The following is a 14,722-nucleotide window of genomic DNA, read 5'->3' as shown; positions in this document are numbered from 1 at the left end:
TTTTTTTTCTCTGCAGTCCTGGAGACCGAGGGCATGGTGATAAATATCGGCAGGGAATTTAAGTCACGTGAGTCACGTAGCTGCACAGTGTTTATACAATATATACAGTATTGGTATGTGTGTGTATATATATATAGTTTATATATGTGTATATATGTATATACACATATATGTGTGTATATATACGTATATATGTGTATATGTGTATATATGTATATGTGTATGTGTTTATATGTGTGTGTATATATATATATACATATACACAAATATATTTGTGTATGTATTTGTATCAACAGTATGTATGTGTATTACGTGTATATTCGATGTATATATTTCTACATATAGTGTATGAATTCTTATGTTATGTATGAAAGTACATTAGTGACACACGTAGATGGGTACAACTAACCATAAGTAAAACATTTAGAAAATATTCCGTACTTCAACTTTTTTTTTCCACTGTCTGTTTCTGACAAACCACAGCCTTAAATATTCCCTACATTCCTCCATATTTACTACCCCCGACATGAGCACTCTGCCATATCCAAAGGAGTTGGGTTTCATCCTTGAGAGTTTTGGGGTAAATTTGAACATATTAAAACACTATAATTACATAACAGATAATGGTCTGGGTAGCTTTTCAACTTGCATGAATGGAATAAGAGTTGTCTGTTCCAGTGCAGTGTGCTGGCATTAGCAGTTGTAGCCTCTGACTGCAGGTTGACAGGGCAGACCAATGTCAACCTGCAGTCAGTATCTGTATTCATCTAAAAGGATCTAAAGATTAAAAATGATGAACAGTATTGTTCTGACCCCTTGCTGCTCACTCACTCATTAAAACAAACAAACAAACAAAAAACAAAACATGGACTGTACTCTGTACTGCTCAGTAAAACCATGTTTTTGACTAATGGATTAATTAGAAGAACACATTCTTCGATGAGTTCACTCTGACAGATCAAGGATGCATGAATAATTATTTCTCCTTCTGCGGAGAAATAACCTCCTGTAGTGATTTAATGTTTAAATCATGACCAAGAAGAGACCATGATGGAAATCTTTTTTTTTTTTTTCTTCCGTCGTGTGGCCCCACAGTGAGCTCGGAGGTCACTAGTGATGCACTTTGAAAGCACTGCTACATGAACACTGAAGGGTGGAGGGCACAGACTGGGACGGCTGTAAATCTGACTTTCAACCACATGTAAAAACAGAAGATGAATGCCAATCTGGCTTTGTGATTCTTTTTTTTTCTCCAGCTTTGTTCTCCTAGTCAGTGACAACTAGGGGAGTTGCTTGTTTTTAAATTTTCTCTATGCATACTTCAGTATGAAAACCAAAACTCATCCCGCTGTGCATACCATTCTTTGAACCCAAAAGGTTATAAATATATTTTTTTTTGCAGAAACTGGGTCACAAAATTCAACAAAAAAGTTATACTGGTTAAGTGTCGTCACTGACCATAATACACATTAATAAAGTTGCTTACAGTTCAGATCTTTGTTCTTTATATCAGTGTTTCCCAAAGACTGGGTCGCGACCCTCAGGTGGGTCACAAGAGATTTTTTTGGGTCGTCTCGCATCATGTTTCCCAGGAGTTCACGGTCATCGCAACAGCTGTCTGCATCCAACCTCAATCAATGAAGAACCAGACGATGGCTACTAACTAGTTAGGAGCACAAATAATTTAAATTAATAAAAAAACAAACAAGTGTGCAACCCAGTGATTTTAGGATTTTAGACTTGGCAGACTTTTCATTGTTAACCTGTTGCTATTTTGTCCCTCGAATAAAATGTCCGCCAAAGACTTCATCAACCCCTGGACAGTCTCCAGAACAATTTGGAGCGTAATGCACATTTGAATGACATTTTCTTTAGCTGAAAAGTATTGGAGCTGCCATTAAACATATTGCACTCTCATAAATAAATATTGTAATATGTAATATTATGTTGTTGAGTCAACAGTGTCACAGGTAACCCAGGTTTCTTCACAAGTGCAGTCAGCGTTAGCCGGTGGTAGCCCACGGCTCTGTGACGCTGACGGCCTGAAGGAGGAAATGCTTGTGTCTGTATGCCAGAATGGATAAGACACTTGCTCTGAGACGGTGAATCAGAGGTGAAGCTCTCCAAACCTCTGAGGATGTGAGTTTCTCCCCCAAAGCCAGTGGCTTTTATCCTGACAGGTGTCTCTGAGTGTTTGTTGGACCACTGTGGCTCTAGGAGAGGAGCTCAGCTGTGTGGAGGTGCCTGAGAGGAGGGATCTACAGTAGGTGTGAGCAGGTTGTCAGAAGTCATTACACGCTGACGGACTTCTCTCTTATACATCTGTTGTTTCATCAGAGGACAGTGAGACACCTGTTCCACCAAGGCGTCCGTTTAGATCCCAGCTCCGCCGTGGACAACGTGATCTCCAAAGACATCGTCTTTTGTTCCTCCGGTCGTGAGCTAAATGTTCCCCCTCTGTAGATACGACTGCCAGATCCACCAGCGTTGGCTGCACTAATTGGTGGAAAGGTTGTCTCCTGACATTTCAGATGTACTGCAACATTGTTTGTTCTCCTTTCTTAGGAAATGTCAGTCCACGTTGTAGATGGTTGAACTTTTTCTTGATGCAAACCCTGGAAAACATAGCAGTGCATACAGATGAGGTTTTTGTCTCCAGTTTCACCTTGACACGATGCTGCTGGATTGGATGTGTTTTGTTCATTTGAATGTGTTTGTTGTTTCTAGACAGGATGTGTTTTGTTCATTTGAATGTGTTATTCTAATAGTCTTGATTCTCTCCCCCCCGTTGTGTTTGTTGTTTCTAGACGCGTGAGGGTCGACATGTGTGGTGCCTGTGTGGCATGGGTTCAATGCCAGGAGTATCTCAGGTGTGTGGTGTGGTTGCTAAGCTTGATTTAGCATGGTAATTGCTGCTAGGATTGTATAATAGAATTGCTAACATAATCTAGACCTCACCTTTGTGGTTCAAATATAGTTAGGAGTCACACTGTGACTAACACACACACTCCTATTTAACTACTCTGCATTTGAGGAATGCTGCTTGAGGTGTGTCTACAACGTGGCTCTATTACTAGGTTTGATTGTTACTGTCGTGTTTTGCTGTTTAATGTGGGACTGGTTCTTCTGTGTTTATGGGTTTGGCTAGCGAAGGGTGTTGTAGCATTTTTTTTTCTTCTATTTATTACATTGTGTCTCTGCACTGGTGTGCTGGTGAGAAACAGCTTTGTATAGAGAATGAGAGAGCTGCTGCTCAGTGTGTTTAAAGGCTCATGGTCTACGTGCAGAACCTTAGGCCTCTATGTATTGACTACCTGCTATATCAAGTTTGTGAATGTACCAAAAATGAACCTGACTGAGCTTAATATAGTATATATGTATATATGGGTATATATGTGTGGATGTGTATATATATGTATATATATGTGTATATATATGCATATATGTATATGCATATATATATATATATATATATATGTATATATATGTATATGTATATGTATGTATATATATATGTATATATGTATGTATGTATATATATGTATGTATATGTATATATATATATATGTATGTATATATTATATATATACACACACACATACTTGGGAAATTCTTCTGCTAACAGTAGCTCTGCTGCAACAGGCTGCCCCCTGCAGGAGCCAAGTATGTGGTTCCTCTGGGAATCTAACCCAGGACTATCTCTTCTCTGCTTCCGAGACAGGTGTGCTAACCGCTACAACGCTACACACCAACCAATTTCACACATCACAATACATTTTCAGCCTGACTGCTAACTGCAAAAATGACTAAATCTGCTCTGAAACTGAAGATCAGTTGTACTACTGCCATCATTTCAGTGGTGATCAGTGTCTATGGTTCCACTGTTCTAGGCCATATGGGAATAGCCCCCATTTTTATTTGGTGCGTCACACAAAAGCTTATCTTGTAAATTCACATGGAGCCCACGATGGCATTTCTCTCTCCCTTTCTTCACATTCCCCTCATCCCTTCTCTATCTTTTGTCACTCAAATTGAGGGAAGCAGAAAAATGCCTCTCAGTGATAATGTCCTCCCTCCACTTTGTTCCTCCTCAGACAGTCCTTCTTTTTAACACTGCTGCTGCCTGAGGATGGAGGAGGATAGAGGCCGGTTTGCAGCTGACAGATGTTTGCAGTGCCATTCACCTCCAGCTCTATGGATTGGTTAGACTGTACGTTTGTTAAACGCATCAACCCTAAAGGAGTGTCGATGAGCTCTTCTGCCGGGGCAGCACTCAGAGACTGCCAATAGAGGAAACCTGTCTTCCATTGGAAGACTGGAATCACATAGACATTCTTTCTGCTGTCACCTGTGGGGACGGGGGAAGGATGCAGGAGCAGGATGTGCACACAGACGGGACCCGTGTGCGCAATTAAAGCGAAATCCTTCTGCAGCAGCACTTTAGACATTTAGAGAGATCCACCTTCGATGGGGAATCTAACAGAAGGAGATTTCTCTTGTCAGTTTCTGGAGTGTGTAGCAGGTTGATGGGACTCGTGCGCACAATTACACTAAATGTTTCAGACTCCCTGCCTCAGTTCACTGCATCTTCCGGGCCCCGGGTACAAAACAACAACAACAACAAAAAGTAACAACAACAGAGAGCAGTGAAGAAAGACATCAACTCCGCTGATGTGAATAAGAGGATATATTCAGGTGCCGTGAGAGCAGTGAGCATTAACAACAATGAAGCCCAGAGGCTGTACATGCACAATAGGAAATAAATGTGATGAAATAAACCCCAAACATAGACGGAGGATTCAGTCTTCAGCTGGTTAGTACTACATCAGTGGCTGGGGATCAATAAGGATCAGTAGGGCTATTGTTTAATACACTGTTTCTCATATCACATCCCATGATGCATCACTACACAAAAATATCACCAAATATATAATAATGGACATTTGAGAATCTTCTGTTTTCAAATTATTTACAATTTACTTGTGAACTCTGTTTTCAAATTATTTACAATTTACTGGTGAACATGTTTAGTTGAACGCAACCCTGATATACTCACAGGAATTGAGTTAATTTTTTTTAGGCTCCAAGTCTCATTTTTTAGGTTTAACAGTAATCTGCTACCACCTGGTGGAGGGGTATTTAATTGTTCTGCCTGTTACTGCATCAACATATGAAGGCAAATCATTTGCAGTAAATAAATCACAGCTTTTAAACCAATCAACTGGATCAGTTTTCATAGTATTTCTGAAGATCTATTGCTGCACATTACAGTGGTTGGGTGTCTTGGATTTATTTATTTTTTTTAAATCAAGAATCTTCTTTTTCTGGTAGCTCCGAGTCGGCGTTGTCCTGTACATGACTTTTCTTTGTTGTGATTATGGCTTTGCACTTTAGTCACAGGCAGTAACAAGCTGTGAACAGTGGCAGGAAGGTCAAAGTGTTCAGTTGGAGGTGATCCTCTTGGTACACATACAAAAAAGCTCCCCTCCTCCTCCTCCTCCTCCTCCTCCTCCTCCTCCCCCCCCCCCACCACCCCCCCCCCCTCCTCCTCCTCCTGCAGTCACAGTGTTACACAGTATGTCCTGCTTCCAGGGCCATTTTTCTTTTATGCATATGAAATACAAATAAACTGTGAAGAGCACAGCCGGGCAGCAAGTTGTGTGAAACTGCTACTGCCACCGGAACACTGAGGCTACGGTCGCCCTGCTGGTCTTGTTGCCTTGATATTTGAACTTGATTTTGCTGTTAGATCTGTTTTTTATTTTTTTAATTTTAGTGGTTCACATTACAGTTTAAACAGGCCCAGTTGTTAACAGTCCACAGCCCTGAAGTGACTGGACTACAAAGATGTTTAAACAGGCCCAGTTGTTAACAGTCCAACAGACATCACATGCTGGTTTTATCTATCCATCCATCCATCCATCCATCCAACCATCCATCCATCCATCCATCCATCCATCCATCCATCCATCTGAGAGCCACTGCTCTTTCTGGAGCTGTGATGCCATCTTTCCTGTAGCAGCCTTATATCTTGGGAGCCAGTAAAACTTCTAGTTCCTTCCACTGACCTTCATTCGTGTCAGAATTGTGACCCCTGTCCCACTTACATTAATGCAAGAGAATCAAAGACATGTGACATGACTGTCCAGAGTGTGAGGACCCATTCAGTATGTACTGTATCCCATATAGAAGACAATATGAAAGTGTTTTGTTTTTTTTTTTTGCAGTGTGAATGTCACTGAAGTCTGGTTCCAGAATTCTCCAGCTTTGAATGATAACCTTTATGGCAGCCGGTGATAATGTTGACAGAACAACAGAACTGTAATCATTAGGGACATCCCTCTGAGGAGACTAAATCGGCCGTCACTCCTCTCCATTTCGCAGCTTTAAACAGAAGTGTCACTTTATTGACATAATTTATATGGATAAAGAGCTCCTTACAGTTGGCTGCTGGCTTGAATGAATGTGTTTTGCTCTCTCTCTCTCTCTCTCTCTCACACACACAGACTTCACACTGTCTCACCTCTAATTTTCCATTATCATCCCCCCTGAATTATTCATGGAACGTCCTCGCTGTAGGGAGAGAGGTGGAGGAATGGAAATGAAGGAGGAAGGAAAAGGGGCAAGGAGATGGAAAGACAAAACTTGAGGTGATAAAGACGGACGAAACGGAGAAATGATGACAAAAAGAAACAGACAGACAGGAGACGGAATCAAAGCGGAGAGTCTTCGGAGGAGACGTTGACGGCACAGTCAAGAGTTTGGAGGTAAACTTCTCTGCCCAGAGGACAGGTAGATCAGTTGTCCCCTTGAATGGACGAATCAAACAGATGTCTCCCTGTCAGCTCACACGCTGTTCCAAATTAGTGACACTTTTATTAAACATATGTCTGTTTAAAGCCAGGAGTGGAGCATGCTGGGATAGAAAGTAGAGTTTTTTTGTTTTTTTTTTAAATCCAGGACTGTGTTGTCCTGCAGATCCGGTTGATTCTCTTCACCGACTGTGAGCGAGTGCCACTAAATCTCTTTCCAGACTGAGTCCAGTCTGAATATTCAGTGACTTCATTTGCATTAGTGCACAGATGGGGGAAAACAGATGCTCGTTACGGCCCGCGTCAATTTTCAAAAATTTGCTTTCGTGACAAAACAAATAATGCTACACTGGAGACTGAGAGAACTTGAAGTGTGTGTGCGTCAGGTTTCTGCATCCAGTACAAGAATAATACTTAACTTTTATACATACGTCGCAACACAATTATATGTTTTCTTAGTGGAGTTGTATGAATTTATTCCCGCAGCTATGGACAAAGTGTCTTGTTTCGGTGCAGACTGAAATGCTATGCATAAGCTAAGGAAATGCAGGAATATATTGATATTCCCTGACATTTTGCTTTAAGCTCAGGGTTGTCAAACATACGGCCCACGGACCAAAACTGGCCCGCTTGGGGTTTCAATCCGGCCCGCTTGTTAATTTTTGTTTTGTCAAATTTCACTAAATATGATGATTTATTTAATGTAATTTTTGCTAATTTTTGTTTTGTCAAATTTCACTAAGTATGCAGATTTATTTAATGTAATTGTTTGCATTAAAACAAAGACAAAAACATTTTTGTTACTTATAAGTAATTACTGGTTCGGCCTGCTTGACATCTAATTAGGTTATATGTGGCCCCGCAACCAAAATGAGTTTAATACCTCTGATTTAGCCTGTTGCATCAGCACCAAAGGTTTTCCCCTGAGGGAGGATTTCATTTGATTTAAAGGTGAATGGATTTAATGAGAGTTCATTGAAAAGTTTCCAATATTAATTAGTGAAGAATAACCGGATTAAAATTTTTGATGCATGGGCAGAATGACAAACTGAACAGTTTATCCAACTGTTGCACTGTCCATTTACTTAATGTAAGTTGTAACACATTGCTAATTTTTGCCTGTGCTGCTGGAGCTTAGAAAACCATATTATCCAGCAGAGGCTTCAAACTACATTATTTCATATTTTAGATTATTTTTTTAAATTTTGCTTTTGCATAATTTTCTCAACATATTTCCATAAACGGATTAGTCACAAACAAAATAAAAGTTACTTCTTGTCTGTTGTTCCAGCAGAGTGCAGCAGAAAAAGTTTTTAAAGTAAAAGTAATATTTCGGACTGACGATTCACCTTGATTAATCGTGATTAATTCACAACTACCTGGTGATTAACCTGACAACCCTAATAAATCTCTTTTTAATCTTGTGAAGGTCAGAGTCTCCAGTCGTTATAGTTGTTTTATTAATTATATTTTAGCGTAATTTTTGGCTATATTTAAACAACTATGTAGTAACTCCAAACTGCGTTTTAGCCCCAGACTACTGCTAATTTCTCAGCCTAGTGTGCATTATATCCACAGCTGGGTATTCCCTGGTCTGTGAATGCTTTTGTGATTTGTCTTTTTGTGTTTTTATTAGACTTTTTTTTTTATACCCAGTCACTTTTTAATAAGTGGAACGCCGGCGCACGAACACGCATAAGTGGCTCATTTCTCCAAGATTAGTGAACGTTGGTGGCTTTAACATATTAGGCCGATGTTTCATCCCTATATATTCTTAACAACTGCAGGGACAACACACACACACACACACACATACACAGATCCTCTCTTGCTGCATTGTGCTCAGTGTGCGCACAAATGAAAATGCTTCCTGCGGAACAATTCATTTACCACAGCCCACTGTTTACTCCGGTGCACCGCTGGTCATGTGAGGTTTTTTTTTTTTTCCACGTTTTCGTTCCCTTTTCTCTCCCTGCGCTCCCTCGTCCTCCCTCGTTTCATTTATTTTTGTCTCTGCTCCTTTTTTGTTCCCTTATCCTCCAGTTCCCCGTGGTTCCTCATGACGGCCCTTTTGCCGTTCGCCTCATTTTATTTACTCACTACTTACGTCGGCCGCGTGAACTAAAGCTGGAAATCCTGCAGAGGGAATATTTTTATTCAACAAATGAATAAAGTGAATTCCATGTGAAAGGTGTGGGTTGTGCTGTCAGTCACAACAACAGTTATGCTTGTTTGATATTGTACATGGTCACGATCCAATGGTAGGACGTAATAAATATGGCCCGGGGGCCGGATGTGGCCCGTTTGGCTTTTTAATCTGGCCCGCCAAACATGTCCAAATGATGTTATTAATTTCTATTATTGTTGTACTTCTGCCTTTTCCCTGCAATGCCAGCATTTCTCCAATAGATGTCGTAGCATTTAGCCTTTATGACTTTTACATGTATTTCATCTCATAAGAACGCTCCACCTGGCCCCCCGTCAAATTGCAGTGTCACTGGGCATGTCCTCAGTCATAGTCCTCAACATACCGGTCTTAGACTTCAGTCCTTCGTTTTCACCACAGATGTTTTTGAATTTTTATCTCACTTCATCTCCTTCTCATATATTTTGAATATCATGGGTCCTCAACCCCCGGTCTGGGGACCAGAGCTGGTCCGCAGGTCATTTGGAACAGGGACAAAGTTAAAAAATGTACTTCAGTTTTACTAATTTACTTCATTCTAATAGAACCCAGTCATATCCCTTTACTTTTTTCATTTAAAGAAAATCTGTCAATCTTTCACAACAGCAGGTCATTCAGACTCTGATACTAACAGAAGACAGTCTAGAAGACGTTTTATTTTGAAAATTGAATCATCCTTCAACAATGGTTTGTTCAAATTCTCCTAATCTGAGGCTGAACATCATCATTTTGATGAATGATCATCTGTGGCGACCCCTAATGGCAGCACCTAACAGACGTCACTTAGGTGTGAACTTGAATTGAAGTCAGGTCAGTTGATAAAGTCAGTCCAAATCTCTGGTATCTCTGGAGCTCATTTCCTGAATCACTTCTCTCTCCTGGGTTTTGTCCCGTCCTGTGACATTGGCCCAGTGTGTCGCTGCTTTTGAATATTAATCAAACTTCCCTGTGCCTCGTCAACCCCTCTGGTGGGCCGCTCACTCCTTAATTAGGCCGGAAGAATGCCAGGGAGAGAGGGAGCCGTGCACACTTGACTGATTTGCGCTCAACGGCGCAGGTGTGCCTCCCAGTTTGTGCATCTCTAAACTGTACACCCGAGCGTGTCTGATTGTTTTTTTTCGGAGGGTCCCTGCAGGCCATTTTACAAGCGCTGACGACTGTGAGCACAGCTTTTTGTCTCTGTCGAAGTGTGTTTTCGTGCGCCTCGACGGGAGCGAGCTCTGCTCTTTTGCATGCAGGTCGTGTCGCGCCGCGATTGTCAAAACTGCTGCCATTGATCGCAATGAATCTTCTCCTGACTATTTCAGGAAGTTAATTGTGGCCTCGGGAACGAGGGTGCTTCAACATATTTTGATCTCAAAGTGGTATTATTCACAGCTAACGAAGACTTGTCACAAGGGCTGTTAACGTTACGCCTTAAATTAGCTTAAAAGTCCCGATCGAACGGGACGAGCGCAGCTGTTGAAACTGAAAACATCAAGTCTAATAAAACAGTTTTTAAGATGTGAAAAAAGAGAAAATACTAACCATGTCGCTTGCTTCTAAGAAACCCCCCCAAGACCCCATGTAGTGCCAAACAGAAGGTGTTGTGAAAGTTGGAGACAGTCCATAAATTTGACGGCAGCTTACATTGGGCTAATCATTTCATCTTCCCCATCTGTTTAGTTCAAACAGGCCACGTCTGTAAACGCACCGTACGAACACCGCGGTTATTTAAAACCAGGCTCAGTTGTGAGATTGCAACGTAAATAAAGCCTCCGGAAATGGAATCGCATTTGAATCGTAAATGTAAAAAAAGTGAGTTAAACTCGTTTTTTTTTTTTTTTTAATTTTCAGGATTCCGTCTGTTGAATCAGACTGGAGATGAACATTGACGCGTGTTGAGGTGAGAGAAAACGTAACAACAACCACACAGTGTGAGGGAGAAGTTCTGACATATTTCTTATATATTCGTGCCTCTGCTCCAGGGATTCATTCACAGCTGAGTGACTTGTGTGTGTTTGGTTTATCTCTACATACATTCTGCCCCTTGTGAAAAGACAGTATGAACGCATGAGAAGAACTCAGTTGTATTTATTTCACACCAATTCACACAGGATTTGTTTTTTTTTAAAAGAGAGAGCCGTATTCACACCACCAATTCACTGGTTGTTGTTTTACAAAATCCATGTCAATTTTCAAAAAACTTCTTTAAGACCTCCCTCTTCAGAGAGCACTGTCTGTCCTAGTACTTTCCTGTTCATTATTTCCAAACTGTTCCACCTTAACTGTCCGTCTGTTCCGCTCATATCTATTACTATTACTGTCCGTCCTGGTGACTCCCACTGAGAATCTCAGCATCTTCGTCTCTGCCAACTCCAACTCTTAACTTTTTTTAAGCCACTGTCTCTAAAGCATTGTTTCCCAAAGACTGGGTCGCGACCCTCAGGTGGGTCGCAAGAGTCTATTTTGGGGTCATTTCGCATCATGTTTCCTAGGAGTTCACGAATAATGTCTATTAACTTAAAATACAGTTCCTCAGAAATACATTTTGGGAAACACTGATCTAAACCATACGTCATAGCAGCTCTCACTACTCTCCAATGGAAATGTGCAGACTCAGAATGACAGCATTTTTATACAATAATACTGACTAAATCTTCCTATTTTTACAGTTGTTGACCTGTTCAAATGGGTTCAAACACAAGATCGCTTACAAATGTACTTCCTGGAAATACGTTTTCTCTAAAAGAGAATTCTTGGTGAAATGAAAAATGAAGTAATTTGGTCCATAACAATGATGATAGTATACAGTGAGAATATTTACTTCACCTTTTGACACAGATCTGTACCAAACTGGTGGATGTCACCTCGCGCAGTGTACTTTCTGCAGTCGGGTTTATTTGTGTTCTGGGTTGGAGGGGATTGGCTGTTCCTTTTTTTTAACCTAACAGCCAACTTAGCTTGAGAGCACAGCAGTGCGGAGCCCGGAGTTTATCATTGCCAAATGTTTAAGACTCGCAGCACCATTTACCCCATGCAATTTCTACGCCGTCTGCAGCAGGACCATGCCAGCGCTCTGGGAACATTTATCTTCACCTGTACAGCAGCATTGGTTTAGTGTCAAAACACGACAGGATTAACTGACTTTAGTCCGACTTCTTAAGTCCTTCTAACTTATTCAACGGGGCCTGACATCACCAGGGTCCTTCTTCATAACTTCATAACTGTGAGTGTTCTCCAGTGTGACGTGAGGACAGGAGAAAAGAATCATATCATTGACGCCCAACCACTTCATTGGTTTCAGGCTCACAAAAGTCACTGGAGTCATCAGGCGAGTACAGCAACTAATAATAATTTAGCTGTTTAAAAATAAATAATCTTGATTTTTGAGTCAGTGATAACTGTCAATTTATATTTTAGTTAAGGGTAAAAAAAAAACCCAAATCTGTCACCCTATACAAAACTAATTCTTTTTTAAATTGTTTTTCACTTTAGTTAAATGTTATTCTGGCACAAGGGGGTAGGTGAGAGCGTCGACTAGAAGAATCACTAACACGCCACCTACCTCAGAGACCAAAAATAAAACAAATCCTAACATTTTTTATTTTCTCAAAAAAAAGAAAAAAAAGAATCACTAAGTCAAACCAGGACTTAGTGATTTTTTTTTTTACAAGGTTTAAATGTCAGCATTTGATGGAATAAAGTGAAAGTCTAACACATTTTCTGTGTAAAACCGCAGCAGTTAACAGGATATTTTTACATTATGAAACGATGATCCAGAGTTCATATCAGAGCTGTTGAAAATGCTGTGATTGTACTGGAGCTAAAAGCTGTTGAAAAACATGGAGGTGAAAACGCAGAAGACTGACATTGTGTTGACTTTTTTTTTTTTTTTTCTGAGAGTCAACACTGATTATCCTGGAGAACGCAGACAGTCGGGGATGGAGTCAAACCTTGGTGACGCAGATCTAAATTAGTTACCCAGGATCAATTTAGGGAAATCGACGACCTTTGCTCCGTTTTATGTGACTGTAACCAAAGCTGCCGTCCGTTCCCGGAGAGTAAACACAGCAATTTGAACCAACATAATTTGTCAAAAACAACTTTCATTTGTGTTCTTTTTTTTTTTTTTCTGTAGTGTTAACCTCTTTAAAAGCTCCAGCCTGTCGGAGGGTGTTTTCCTACTTTGGCAGAAAGTGAGATGATTTTATTACTGCAGCCCAAAAAACAGCCTGAAAACAAACTTTTTTTTTTTTTCAAATGTTATTTTAGTTTGCAAAGTGTTTCCGTCTGCAGTTTTCGCAGCACATCTGGCAGATTTGGAGACGCCGTGTCACCTCAGGTTTCTCAGCTCACCCTGACAGTCAGCAGCTAATGACCTGGAAGGACACATAGTCCCTTTACATCTGGGTGTGTGAGTTCTGTTGTGGGTATGAGTGCGTGTGTGTGTGTGTATTTGTGTGCCTTTGAATGCACCTCAAATATGCACCTTTGGAGTTTGGGTTAGTGTTTGTGTGTGTTAGTGTGTGTGTGTGTGTGTAGCTCTTGTGTGCATGTAGGCCTGTGGTCCTCCTGCTAGCTGAGTAATTAGGACAGGGCATGTTGACCACTGCCACCCTCACCTGGGACCACTGACAGAACAAGGACAGATGAAATTACACACTCTGATGCTTCAAGAGAACTTTTCTCTCTCTCTCTCTCTGTGTGATTTTTGTTCATCTAAGAGTTGTTTTTTCTTTCTTTCTTTTTGACCTATTTAAAGGACAAAGCTAATGTCACCTCGTGTCACAACCTGCCATCAGGAAACTTCCTTAACTACTTTTTACAGGCGCGGTGTGGGAATGGAGTGTGTGTGTGTGTGTGTGTGTGTGTGTGTGTTTTTAAAGGGCACCGTCAGTAACTCAGCAGAGAAATATTCCTGGTAAACAGTCACAAATATTAGCACAGGGTGTGTGCGCTGAAGCTGAAGAGTTTGTGTGTGTAAAAAGGCTCGACACGTGTCACATTTTCAACAAGTAGCTCTACAGACGACGCATAAATAATGAATGGAACTCAATCAGTAGTGATATGTAGAATTATCCATCCATCTATCCATCCATCCATCCATCCATCCATCCATCCATCCATCAACATTCTACAAAGAAGAGCTTAAGATCAGATCCTTGATTTTACCCAATCCCTGACTATGTTGGTACTCCATATATACATATTTACTATTTTCCTGTCCATAAACATGTACTGCACCACACTCATATACTTCTCTGCCACTCCTGGATCCAGTACTAATTTTTTTGGCTGCTTCTTTTGAACTTTTCTATGTTCGTAACAGAATTCTGAAATTGGAAAATCTGTTTTCCAAAAATGTTGGTTTACGGTTAGTAAACTACAGAAAAAAAAAAGACCATCCCAGATTCCACACAGAAATCATGCTTTATGACATGTAACTTGAGTGTCACAGGTTAGCTAGGTAGTAGCAACAAATATTTAAAGCTAATGATGAATCTATCCATCTATCCGTCCATCTATTCGCTGTTGTTCGCTGTCGCTATCCAGTAAACATTTATCAGACCATAAAGCTGTTTAAAATCCAACATCTTACCTGTACTATGACTTTTGGCGAGAAATGTTTGCTATGTATACAGTTTACCTGTGCAGTATTTCCTATAATCTTTTTATAAACGGTTCACTTTTCTGCCCACAGTGATTTCACGGTTAATAAGCCAAGAACATGTCTCTGACACTT

At 40.5% G+C, this 14,722-nt stretch overlaps 1 long non-coding RNA gene across 2 annotated transcripts in view; it reads left to right on the top strand.

Moving 5' to 3' along the window:
* Positions 1 to 10,879, top strand: part of LOC112488664 (uncharacterized) — a 21,205-nt gene extending 10,326 nt beyond the window's left edge. Inside the window, exons 3-4 of one of the 2 annotated variants that reach the window (XR_003053000.1) lie at positions 6,507 to 6,767; positions 10,834 to 10,879. This is a non-coding gene — a long non-coding RNA (uncharacterized LOC112488664). Of the gene's footprint in view, positions 1 to 6,506; positions 7,455 to 10,833 lie in introns of those variants that run through there. The other variant, XR_003052999.1, reaches the window with a different exon arrangement.
* The last annotated feature ends 3,843 nt before the right edge of the window (positions 10,880 to 14,722 follow it).

The sequence above is a fragment of the Cynoglossus semilaevis genome, chromosome 19 (assembly GCF_000523025.1).
Source record: "Cynoglossus semilaevis isolate Cse_v1.0 chromosome 19, Cse_v1.0, whole genome shotgun sequence".
Taxonomy (NCBI): Eukaryota; Metazoa; Chordata; class Actinopteri; order Pleuronectiformes; family Cynoglossidae; genus Cynoglossus; species Cynoglossus semilaevis.
The sequence above is the reverse complement of the archived record's forward strand: the minus strand, read 5'-3'. Positions and strand labels throughout refer to the sequence as shown.